We start from the raw sequence: 12,523 nt of genomic DNA, 5'->3' as shown, positions 1-12,523 counted from the left end.
TTCAGAAAGACTTTGAGCGCGTGAGAAGCGTAGTAGTGCACTAAAGCACTCGTGGAGCAGGTACAAAGCTAGCGGTTGCGATAAGGCGTCCGCGCGATTTTTCCGCCTCTTATCTGGCCCCAGCCTTGTACCTGCTCCACGAGTGGTAACTTTAGTACAATACTACGCTTCTTACGCGCCGAAAGTCTTTCTGAAAATGACTGATTTAGTGGTTTTCGATGACGCTGAGCAAGTTTATAATTGGAACCATATGTAGGGGCCCCGTGCTAGATACTTTGTTGTTTTTTGTTTTCTCTTTTAGCTCGCGGCACCATCGCCATGCACAAGCGCTGAGGTGGTCGCGAGCGCGCGTGATTAAAGACATTCCATCCGAGACATCGGAGTCGCTTGACGAGTTTTCTACAAACTGGTGACCCGGAATCTTGAACAGCGTCACTTTTACACCTCGGACGCCGGATCCAAGCTAAACATGGATCAAGGCAACGCTTCTTCCGACGGTGACGTGACAGCAACCTCTGGTGACTCCGCTCTCGCTACGATCAAGGTTCGTCTACCAACGTTCTGGCCTAAAAACCCGCAAGTCTGGTTTACCCAGGTCGAGGCCCGTTTCCACCTGAGAAGAATCACAACGCAAATGGCGCGCTACTACCACGTCGTCGCCTCTTTACCAGCGGAGGTGGCAGACCAGCTCGACGACGTGTTGGCCCAACCGCCACGAGAAGATGCCTACAACCATTTGAAGACAATTCTTCTCGCCAGGACAATGACATCAGAGAGCTCCCGCATCCAACAGCTCCTCACCGCGAAGAACTGGGCGATCGTCGCCCGACGCAACTTCTACACCGCATGAAGCAGCTGTTGGGACCGCAAGCTTCAGAAGCACAAGGTTCCATACTGCGGGAGTTGTTCCTCCAGAAGCTTCCTCAAGGCATGCGAATGATCCTGGCCGCTGCGGATGACATGCCTCTAGACCGCCTGGCAATGCTTGCCGACCGCACCGCAGAATATTCCTCGCAGACCGTGAGTGCAGTCGAAACACCGCAACCAACAGCCTGGGAAACACGGGCTTTGAACATAGAAACCAAACTGGAGCAGCTCACGAACGCCATTGCTGCTATGGGTCGATCGCAAACAACTGCAGCGCGACTGTCGCGATCACCGCTACGCACTCCCTCCCGTTACAGGTCTGCGTCGCCACGAGATTCGCGTTTTGACCAGCACTGCTGGTACCATCGCCGCTTCGATGAGCGAGCCACACGGTGCACGAGACCTTGCTCGTGGTCGGGAAACGCCGAGGCCCAGCACTAGCAGCGGCGGGTGACCAAGGCCACACAACAAGCCGCTTGTTCGTGGTCGTCGATCGAATCGCAGGGCACCGTTTCCTTGTTGACACTGGAGCTGAAGTCAGCATTTTACCAGCGTCACGCAACGACCGCCTCCAGCAGCAGGCGCCTTCACCTCCCCTGCGTGCCGTCAACAGCTCTGCGATCAAGACGTACGGGCAACGATCCCTCACCATCGAAATCGGACTGCGTCGAACATTTCGATGGGTTTTCATCGTAGCCGACTTGCGACAACCAATATTGGGAGCAGACTTCCTCTCACATTTTGGTCTGTGTGTGAACCTTCAAGCCCGGCGACTCACGGATTCGACAACATCATTGTCAGTGCAAGGCATCCTTTCGAACTTCACGGTGACTTCGCTGCAACCACTTCCAGCCACATCGCGCTATGAGGCCATCCTCACTGAATACCCCACACTTTCAAGACCCAACAACCTTGAACTCCCTGCCAAGCACGGAGTCACGCACCACATCACAACTACCGGCCCACCCGTCTCCGCACGCCCTCGTCGGCTTGCCGGCGAGCGCCTCGCCATCGCAAGTCGTGAGTTCGACCATATGTTGCAGCTAGGCATCGTACGACCCTCGGCGAGCAATTGGGCATCACCTCTGCACATGGTCCCTAAGAAAGACCCCAATGACTGGCGACCGTGTGGAGACTATAGAGCGCTGAACGCCTGCACAGTTCCCGATCGCTATCCCCTGCCGCATATCCAGAGCTTCTCTGAAAATCTATCAGGTACATCCATCTACAGCAAAATTGACTTGGTAAAAGCGTATCACCAAATTCCCGTGGAACCGGCAGACATAGTGAAAACGGCCATCATTACACCGTTCGGACTGTTTGAGTACGTCCGTATGCCCTTCGGTTTGCGAAACGCTGCTCAGACGTTCCAGCGATTCATTGACAAGGTCACGCGAGGTCTGCCTTTTGTTTTCGCTTACTTGGACGACCTTCTTGTAGCTAGTGCCACACCAGACGAGCACGAGCAACACCTCAGAGTTTTATTCGACCGGCTACAGGAATTCGGCCTTGTCCCTAACCCTACTAAGTGCGTCTTCGGAGTAGATAGCTTAGAATTCCTTGGCCATCGCATCACCCAGCTAGGAATCCAGCCGCTAGAAGACAAGGTAAAGGTGATTCGCGAGTTTCCGCGACCAACATCTCTGCGCAAGCTCCGAGAATTCCTGGGTCTGGTGAATTTCCATCGCAGATTCATACCACAGTTTCGAAAATTCTTAAACCAATGACAGACCTTCTGAAGACACAGAAAGGACCGTCATCGGAAGTGCCATGGAGCGAAGAGGTTGCGTCAGCCTTTTCCGCAGTGAAAGAGGCCTTAGCCAACGCAACACTTCTTGCCCACCCACTTCCCGATGCACCCACCCGACTCCTCACCGACGCCTCCGACACAGCTGTAGGAGCTGTCCTGCAACAGCAGTTAGACGGAGTCTGGAAACCGCTTGGTTTCTATTCACAAAAACTGAAGCCTGCGGAAACGCGCTATAGCACCTTTGGGCGTGAGTTACTTGCAATTTATTTGGCTGTCAAACATTTCCGCTACTTCCTAGAAGGACGACCGTTTCATGTACTCACAGACCACAAGCCCCTGACATACGCCTTTCGGGGCAACCACACCACCTACTCGGCGCGTGAGATAAGACATCTTGCCTTCATCTCCGAGTTTACCGCCGACCTTCGACACGTCAAGGGCCAAGACAACAGCGCAGCCGACGCGCTTTCTCGCATTGTCGCCTTCTCTTCTACTTCTGCCTCTGTGGACCTCCAGACCCTAGCTGCAGCACAACACGTAGATTCAGAGTTACAAGTTCTGCGAAATGCAACGACCACACTTGTACTCAAGGACATACCTCTTCAGAACTCGTCAACCACCATCACATGTGACATATCTACGGGAACAGCACGACCTTTTGTTCCGTTGGCCCTGAGGCGCCAGGTTTTCGACCGACTGCACACCATCAGCCATCCAGGTATCCGAAATACACAACGACTGATCACAGCACGCTATGTGTGGCCAAAAATGAACGCAGATGTGCGCAGTTGGGCAAAAACATGTCTACAACGCCAGAGCTCTACTAAAGTGAACAAACATACTGAACACCGTTCAAACCGTTCCCAGCCCCGGATGCAAGATTCGACCACGTGCACATCGACATCGTAGGCCCTCTCCCATCATCTCGAGGATTCACCTACATTTTAACAGCTGTTGATCGGTACACTAGGTGGCCCGAAGCAGTTCCACTGGCCGACATCTCTGCTGAGACCGTCGCAAGAACATTTGTAGGGACGTGGGTTTCTCGCTTCGGTTGCCCATCAACAGTAACGACAGACAGGGGACGCCAGTCCCAGAGCACCTTGTTTGCGGCCCTAACCGACCTGCTCGGGGCCCGCCACATCCGCACCGCCGCATACCACCCGTCGGCTGATGGCATGGTGGAACGCTTACACCGGCAGCTCAAAGCGGCTATCACGGCACGAGACGGACGCCTTTACTGGGTGGACCATTTGCCTCTTGTCCTGCTCGGTATCCGATCTACATACAAACAAGACCTGAACTGCACCTCCGCAGAGTTGGTTTATGGTGCACCACTTCGTTTACCCGGAGAATTTTTCGAAGCACCCAAGACATTTGCATCTCTCATCTCACACATACTTGGAAAACTTGAGGGAGATCTTCCAACGGCTACAACCAACACCGCCTCGCCTGCCAAGCTCCCGCAGAGTTTTTGTAAGCCAAGATCTAACAACATGCACGCACGTTTTCCTGCGGAAGGAGGGCCTCAAGAGGAGTTTGACACCGCCTTACGACGGGCCATTCAAAGTTATTGACCGTACGGCAAAAACGATGACCCTCGATTTGCACGGTCGCACAGAGATCGTTGCAATGTACCGCATAAAGCCAGCCTTCCTGGACAATAATCCTGCACTTCCGGCTACGATCATACAACAAGGAAACTCCCACGCGCCTACAAGTTCGCCACCCGTCACTAAGCGTGTCTCATGGAACATCTGACTCTGCCCCATGGGTGACACACTTTGCTCCATGTTGCTAGGGGGGGAGCCCTGCAGGGGCCCCGTGCTAGATATTTTGTTGTTTTTTGTTTTCTCTTTTAGCTCGCGGCACCATCGCCATGCACAAGCGCTGAGGTGGTCGCGAGCGCGCGGGATTAAAGACATTCCATCCGAGACATCGGAGTCGCTTGACGAGTTTTATACACCATATGTCTATTTTATTCAATTAAAAAGTTAATTAACAAATTTTAATTAATTAGACGACTGATCGTTACGACTAGTCCCGAATAATATGTCCCCCTGGCCGTATAACCCAACTTTACAAGCGACATAAGTGTAACTTTCACGGCTTATTTTAAACAAATCTGTTAAGCTAAAAAAAAAACACCCTGTATATATATATATATATATATATATATATATATAGAGAGAGAGAGAGAGAGAGAGAGAGAGAGGGAGAGAGAGAGAGAGAAGTAAATGGCTGAATGGCGAACGCTATTGGAAAGAAGCCCCATTTTCTCGTGGAAAGTTTTGGAAAGTCGTTGGTAACTTTCGAATCAGATAAGAGTTAGTTCTTAAACATTTTGGCATCTCGTCTGCATCGCTTGCGCTACCTTTGGGTAGAGGTCGAGCACTCGGCGATGCGTAATCTATTTTTGCGATAAAAAAAAAAAATCGTTTTAATTGGCTTTTTTTTTTTTTTTTTATGGACCTACTGAGAAGGAAGCTTGCGTCAGCTCTAATTTATGTTCCGATTTCTTATAATTGGCACGTTTCGTATCTTCGGAAAAGCGTGGCGTAACGACGGAGAAAACGAGACAACAATCCGTGTTGGGAAACGCATGTAGTTACGTCACTTGATAGATCGGGGAATGAGTTAACGCGAAGGTGTCGCGAGATGTCTCCATTGTACTCGTTCACTTCATCCACCTGGCAACGAAATAATGCCATCCGGTACGGACGGAAGAAAGCAGCTCTATCAAACGCAAAAAAAAGAAAAGAAAAATACGACTGAACAATGCATTTGGGGACAGCTCTTCTTTGGCAGAGAAAGCAACCTCTAAGACCATGATGTAAACCTACCAACACAATGCGCGTTAAAAAAAAAAAAAAAAAAAAAAAGGAGGGAGGGGGTTAGTCTAAGTGGCGCAAGCTACCGTCCGTTATAAAGGCAGTAGACGTTAGTATATGTCCATCCATCATCCATACAGGTGTTTGCGGAATTCGATTTAATCACAATTCAGTTTGCCTAACAAATGCCATTCTTTTCGTACTTTGCCAGAACATAACTAGAAAAGAAAGAAAAAAACTGAATTCGCGTTAGGGTTTTTTTAGCCCTGGGGATTCGTTGGGAGTCATGGGTCCACTAGAAAAGAGATGACTTTGGTTAATTAGACAGTTAACTAACTCAATCGCTTAATTAACTTTCTATTATTTTTTTATCTTTGGCGGTGCAATGCAGTTGGACAATTGATTGCGCGTGCCTCGGTTGGCAAGCAAACTCCCGATGGCTCGCGCCTCAAACCTCCTTATACCCGAGCCGTGACGTGAAACTTTGGTTAAAAATTTCATAGCGGGTACCAGGGTGCGAGAAATATCCTTGTGCACGGCTTCAAACTGAAACTAAGCTGGCAAAAAGCGCGCGCGCACTCACAGATGCACACAGACCCGCGCATGCACGCACGCACTCATGCACGCACACAACACACATACACGCACGCAACGCACGTACGCAGGACTGGCGCGCGCAGATGCACCAATATCGAGATGTGCACGTCCGGGCATAAAACGCACAAAATATCAACAAAACATTGCGTCACGGAGAGGCATACCAGAAAACGAGGAAATTGCGCAATTCCGCTTACCGATTTATTTTCACTTTCGCTGGCCGTCTTGTATTATTTTTGCTTATTTTTATTTGTCGCAGCAGGTAAATGCAAAAAAAAAAATAATAAACTGGTGAAATACGAAAAACAAAAGAGGAACAAGGATAGACAGGTTTACGTTTTCTCCGTCGTTCCGTCTTCCTTTTTGTTTCCTTCCCCATCATAAGACCCGACGCATTTTATTTTCTTCTTGTTCTGACTCCTGGGTATTTTATCTAACATGGTGCGCCTCATGGTGACTAAAGCTCTGACCCTTTCGGTGGAAAGCTGATCGTCAGTGCGCGCGAGCGTGTGATGTAGCATCTTGATGATATAGATGTGGCATATATGTATATATATATACCCCTGGGGCTATACTTCGCTTGTTCCTCAATGCGGAAGCTGGAAGTCTTAGGGCAGGTACATAACAGCGGCGGTAGTGGTGTCGGATGGTGCGGAAATAGACGCCGCCATCACGCCGAGGAACTTCCGCGTCTCAGTGTCGCCCTTCTGTGGATCGTGGCTCACGATTGCGCAATATGTTCCGTGCATCGCAACCGCCTCCTGTAACGCTATATTTGCCGAAATCGGTGCGAGTATGGCTAATAATATCTGCGATTTTCCCCCTTTGATTTGAGAAGTGGATTCTACGTGTTTGTTTGTTTGTTGGGTTAAAGGGGGTTTTCGTTAGAGTTATTGCAGAGAAATGTTGTACTTTCCGCAAATACTGCGTTGACGTTCATGAATCATAACCAACGAAGCACGCATTACTCCTTCACTCATCGCAATAAGATCCGCATACAAAAAATGAAAAAAAAAAATGAAAAAAACGAGCGGCGTTTATCTCTTTAACTTGCAGCAGAACAAATGACCAGGTGATCTGGTGCCTATTATATGCAGCTAATGCTTATTATAGCCAAGCGCTGGGGCTGGCAAAGCACATGACGACGACGATGCCAGGAAGCTACACCGGGTGACCGGGGCGCTACGTTCTAGCCCTGGACGTCAATGCATCGGGGGTGGCAGCTGTCTACTTTGACTGGGCCACCACCTGGAGCCGCTGCCGTCAACGAAGCGAGCGAGCGCACCATCAACAGCAGAGCTTTACCATCCAGAGCGTCCATTGAAAAGCCTACCGAAGGTCACCTTGGCTCGTTGCCTACTGGCCTGAACCGCCGCCGAACATCCAAGACTCGTGCGGCGGGTCAGAAGAGCACGTCGTCCTGAACGCCATCAAACCGCCAAGGCTTTCCCAGCCGCACGGTGAAGCCTCCGGACAGCACCCTTTGCCCAGGCACTTCTTTCAGCTGGTAGAAGTGTCTTGGCAAACCCCGAACCTTCAAGCAACGGTGCTTGCGATGTTGAGAAGGCGGCGTCCCCCCCCCCCCCCCCCCCCCCCCCTTGTATATATCATATCATAATCATCATCACTAGACGTGGCACCGCGGGCCTCGATGGTACGGGCTGTCGCCTTTCCGCGGTGCCACGGCTCTCCTGAGCAAATAAAGATTATGATTACGATTACGATTACATGCTGAGCTTCAGACGTTGTTAGAGTTCGGCTATTCCCAATTCCAGAACTCGAAGCGCCTCATCGTGGCGTCATGCGACGGTACGCATTCTGGGAATCAAGGCCGGTTCACACATACAGCGGAGCGCTAAGTTAGCGCTACGTGAGCGCTCCAAGGAGCGCTCATGTGGCGCTTCCTGGCGCGTGATGTAGCGCTCTGTTAGCGCTTCAGAAGCGCTTTGTTAGCGCTCTGTTAGCGCTACAGAAGCGCTCTGTTAGCGCTCTCACGCCCCTTGTGCCGTGCTTGCTGCTGCGGAATAGCGCGTGCACGGCGATTCCTTGGTTGTTGTTTTTCCTTTGGCATTGAAAGAAGAGGAAGTAAAAGAGCCGCTCTCTAAGCAGAGAATCGGGCAGGGGACCCAGAGTCATGGACTCTGAGCGACTAATTGATTGGGTACGACCTCATAGCTTTCAATTCGATATGTGTGACGCTCGTTTCAAGGACACGCAGGTAAAAATAATCGCCTTCGAAAGAGCTCTGTCTCGGTCCCTCAGCCTATAGGAACAAGGTTCGCCGGGTACCCGTCGGTATCTCGGTGGCGAAAGATTTCGCGCACCCAGAAGGCTCTTCTGGGAGTTAAGCCGTCCACACAGATATGCACGAATCGCGTAAGTAAGAGCATTTGTCGCATTTCTATTTCGGCATCCCACATGTCCGCCAAGGTGCTGCTGATGCACACCGAACCGCAGGAACCGAGACCGCAGTGCACCTGCTAATCCGCAGCACCGCGGTACAAGAAGCGCTACTGAAGTGCTAACAAAGCGCTACTGGAGCGCTAACAAAGCGCTACTGAAGCGCTAACACGGCGCTACTGAAGCGTTATAGGAGCGCAAACAAGGCGCTACTAAAGCGCTAACCACGCGCTATATTAGAACGAAGTAACGCGCTGGAAGCGCCACATGAGCGCTCCTTGGAGCGCTCACGTAGCTCTAACTTAGCGCTCCGCTGTATGTGTGAACAGGCCTTCAGTGGTAAGCAAAATCCATACGCGCATCGCTCCTGGCCCACAGGCTCCCAGAACGCAACGCACGCGTTTTCGAATATACTTGGACTCATGCGCTTTGTACATTTCGGCCTCACCATCTACTCAAGGCAAATCCATATCCGGAATCGACAGCAAAGCAGCACTCGAGTAAATCACATACAAATGTTTTTTTGTTTTGTTTTGTTTTTTTCCGTTACGTCGTTTTTTATGCGCTTTCAATTTGTGTAGACTTTTTCACGCGGGAATTCCCAGCTTTTATGTTCAAATTAACCGCTTTAATTAAGTTTTGATATCAGAAGAAAATATTTAAAGCGTAGAAATGTGACCGGGCAGTGGGTGTAGGTTCCTTAAATTTACAAGTGAACCGATCCAGCGAATGTTTCTGTCGCAAAAATAATGAACATCTAACGCACTTAGGTGTAATATTATAAACAAACAAATCACCTGATCTCGAGGTTACCATTATTGCGAGCATCAGATGAAACACAAGTTTAACATTCGTCGCCTACCTTATATATCCTATATATAATAGAAAGCAACTGTTTTTGATTTCATATGAAGGCAAAGCACGATGCTTTCAGAAAGCACACATAGTGGCTTTATACGGCGATTATTCCTGAGGAAACCAAAGTTGTCATAATTGACCTTTAAACCGTGTTGCTGTCCTGTAGTCACCTACATACTCAATCTGCGTCAGTACTGATTCATATAGTCCCTCTAACCTCCTCACATGTATCCGGCCCGCCGACTGTAAAAGTACTCAAAACATGTCATAAAATTAGCTGCAGAAGTTACGCACATAATACTGGTACGCAGTTAGGTAGCAAGGAGAAGTATCAGACGACGCTTTACCGAGTAAGGCAAGAAACGCAATGAAACGCGGTGAGCAACACGAATACAACGGCTTTGCCAAGGCGCGGAGAGGAGAGCGGAGTGACGAGTTGAAGCCGCACATTATGGCGGCCGCATCACGTGGTACCAAGGTGGCAGCGCCCATGAGACGGACGGTGAAAAGGTCTATAGGAAAACGCTAAACACGCCAGTCGGAGTCGCGTTCCAGTCGGAGTCGTGTTCCAGACACCCCCCCCCCCCCCCCCCTTTTAGTGACGCCAATGGTTCCAGGCACCATACTTTTGACCATAAAGTGCGGTCGCGTTACGCGCAGGAAAATACGATAACCGGCCGCGCAAGCTATAATCTGCTCGCTTCTCATCCGCGAAATAACCGGTCACCGGAGTGGTTATTCGCTCCACATCTTCCCAGCGTTTTTTCCTCCTACGTCAGAATGGATTCGAGAAGACTTCCCGTCTGTGCTCGTCGTATTCTCTTCGCCATTTCCTTGCCACGGCTGACTATCGATGTTCGCAAGTGCGGGGCAGATCAGTGGCCAAGTGTGCTAACGCACCGCAGCTCGGAGCACAGGGAGCGAAATCAGGGCATATACTCAAGGACTCATTTACCCGTTTTAACCTGGATGAGCATCGTACCGGCGTGCGGTCATGTATCATTATTGCGTAATTCACGTAAAAGAAAACAAAAAAAAACAAACAGACTAGCAGACATATTGCGTTGACTACATTTCTCATCTACAGTGGGTAACAACAATGTCGCCAATTTGGTCTGTGTTTAGTAAGTGCGGCCTCTGGGGGTCGCCATCTTTCTCCTGGCGCGTGTAAATTGTATGATGGTCAAACTTAGAGCCACTACATCAGCCACGTTTCAGAGAACCAACACCCCGGGCATCTGTCATAAAATAACGGTTGCCAATTATCCCGCGCTATACTCCATCTCAGTATAGCGCGGAATAATTATCCAATTATACCGCGCTATACTCCATCTCTTCACCATACGGTGAACCAGGCGGGGGGATGTTATACGAGACATCGAAGTCAATCCGATGCCGCCTGAGCGTCACGTGGCCTAGGGGTGTAGAGCGACGCGTGCAGTGAGCCGTATGCACGTACACACACTCGATGATGTTTCGCAGCGCATGGACTGGCTCTAGGATTCCCGTTCCCTCTAAAAATGTATATACCGAATAGATTATCCCGCTAAATGAAGCGATGAAACCCTGTGACGTCACATTGACGCTGTGACGTCACAGCGTAACGTGACGTAGCTATCCCTTGCCGAATTTTAGCGGAGGAGTTTGCCCGCTCTATATTTTGGCGGGCCGTGAGGGACACGTGAGATGACCGTTCACCCCGGGAGAGATGCGCACGGAAAAGCCGCCATCACGCGTCTATAATGCATAATACAAAATACAGACGGCAAACACTGCCTAAGGCGTTTTAGAGCGCAGCTCATAGGGGCCCGTTTCCGGCTTGAGCAGCGTCGGCGTCGCCGTCGCCGTCGGCGTAACCGCGAGGTCACGTGATCCCCCGAGGTCACGTGACCCCCCCCCCCCCGAGGTCACGTGACGCACCCAGGTCACGTGACACCCCTAGGTCACGTGACCCACCCAGGTCACGTGACCCCCTGAAGTCACGTGACCCCCTTGAGGTCACCTGACCCCCTGAGGTCACGTGACCCCCTAAGGTCATGTGACCCTTCAGGTCACGTGACCCCCAAAGGTCACGTGAGCCCCTGAGGTCACGTGACCCCCGGAGATCACGTGACCCCCGGAGGTCACGTGACCCCCTGAAGTCACGTGACCTCCTTGAGGTCACGTGACCTCAAGGGGTCACCTATCCCTCAGTACGCTTCCATCTTCCTCCTCAAGAGCTGCGCTCTAACCGGCGTTACAGGGAATTGTAAACGGCTTTCATTTTATTTATTTATTTTTTCTTGTATGACGGTTTTCTCTAACTGTCCATAAAAAAAAAAATGTTCGCATACTTGTTGGACGCATGCACGTGTATATACGAAGCAAATGCATGTTTCGAACGAGCAGGAGGCCTGGCCGCGGATAATTCTTTCGTCGTGTCAGCGGAGAAACTCCGTGTCTCTCGCGTGGCGTAGGAGCAGCGGTGTGACCGGTTAGTGGCCGGGGCTTTGACGGCTTTCGCCGTGAAATCCAACTTTACCCGCGTGTAGGAACTATATCGAGATCCTGACAAAATGATATATAGAGCAGAAATCGCAGCGATGATTTGCGTCGATCTTTGTGGATATGTATATTACCGGCTGTTTTCTCCGCTCGCGGATAAAACCTCGCGGCTCAGGAGAGCGCAATGTTCAGGGTCGGAAGACGGGACAGGCAGAACTGGGGAGGAGTGCGGAATAAAAACTAAATAATAATAATAATATAAATAAAATAAGTTACGAGCGTGTATCTTCCCTTTACACGGCCCTGTGCTTAGGCTGCCGTGCATCAAAAGCGATAAGAAAAAAAAAAAAAAAAAACGGTGGCAGGTTGCTTATACTTACCCGTGAATACCCCCCCCCCCCCCCCCTTATACTAATGTCGCCGATGCTGATTTTGGAAAATGATGAATGGAAAACAACTCCTGTTGTTGTACTGGCAGTATAATGTCGCCCTGTCGATTGCCCTGTATGATTTAGAAGCAGACTTGTACGTAACGCGTTACAAGTAAAGGATTACTTGTAATCGATTACATTTTACTGTAAGTTTTTAACGCCGCAATCACTTTCTTTAAAGAGTAACGACCCTTGTAATTGAGGTACTTTTTTGCCTGTAATCGATTACAAAATTACCCAGTACAATTTTTCTTTTTTTTTTTTTTTTTTTTTTTTTTTTGGGGGGGGGGGGGGGGGGGGTTAGT

The sequence above is a fragment of the Ixodes scapularis genome, unplaced genomic scaffold (assembly GCF_016920785.2).
Source record: "Ixodes scapularis isolate PalLabHiFi unplaced genomic scaffold, ASM1692078v2 PGA_scaffold5__190_contigs__length_132052651, whole genome shotgun sequence".
Lineage (NCBI taxonomy): Eukaryota > Metazoa > Arthropoda > Arachnida > Ixodida > Ixodidae > Ixodes > Ixodes scapularis.
This window is presented reverse-complemented; position numbering follows the sequence as displayed.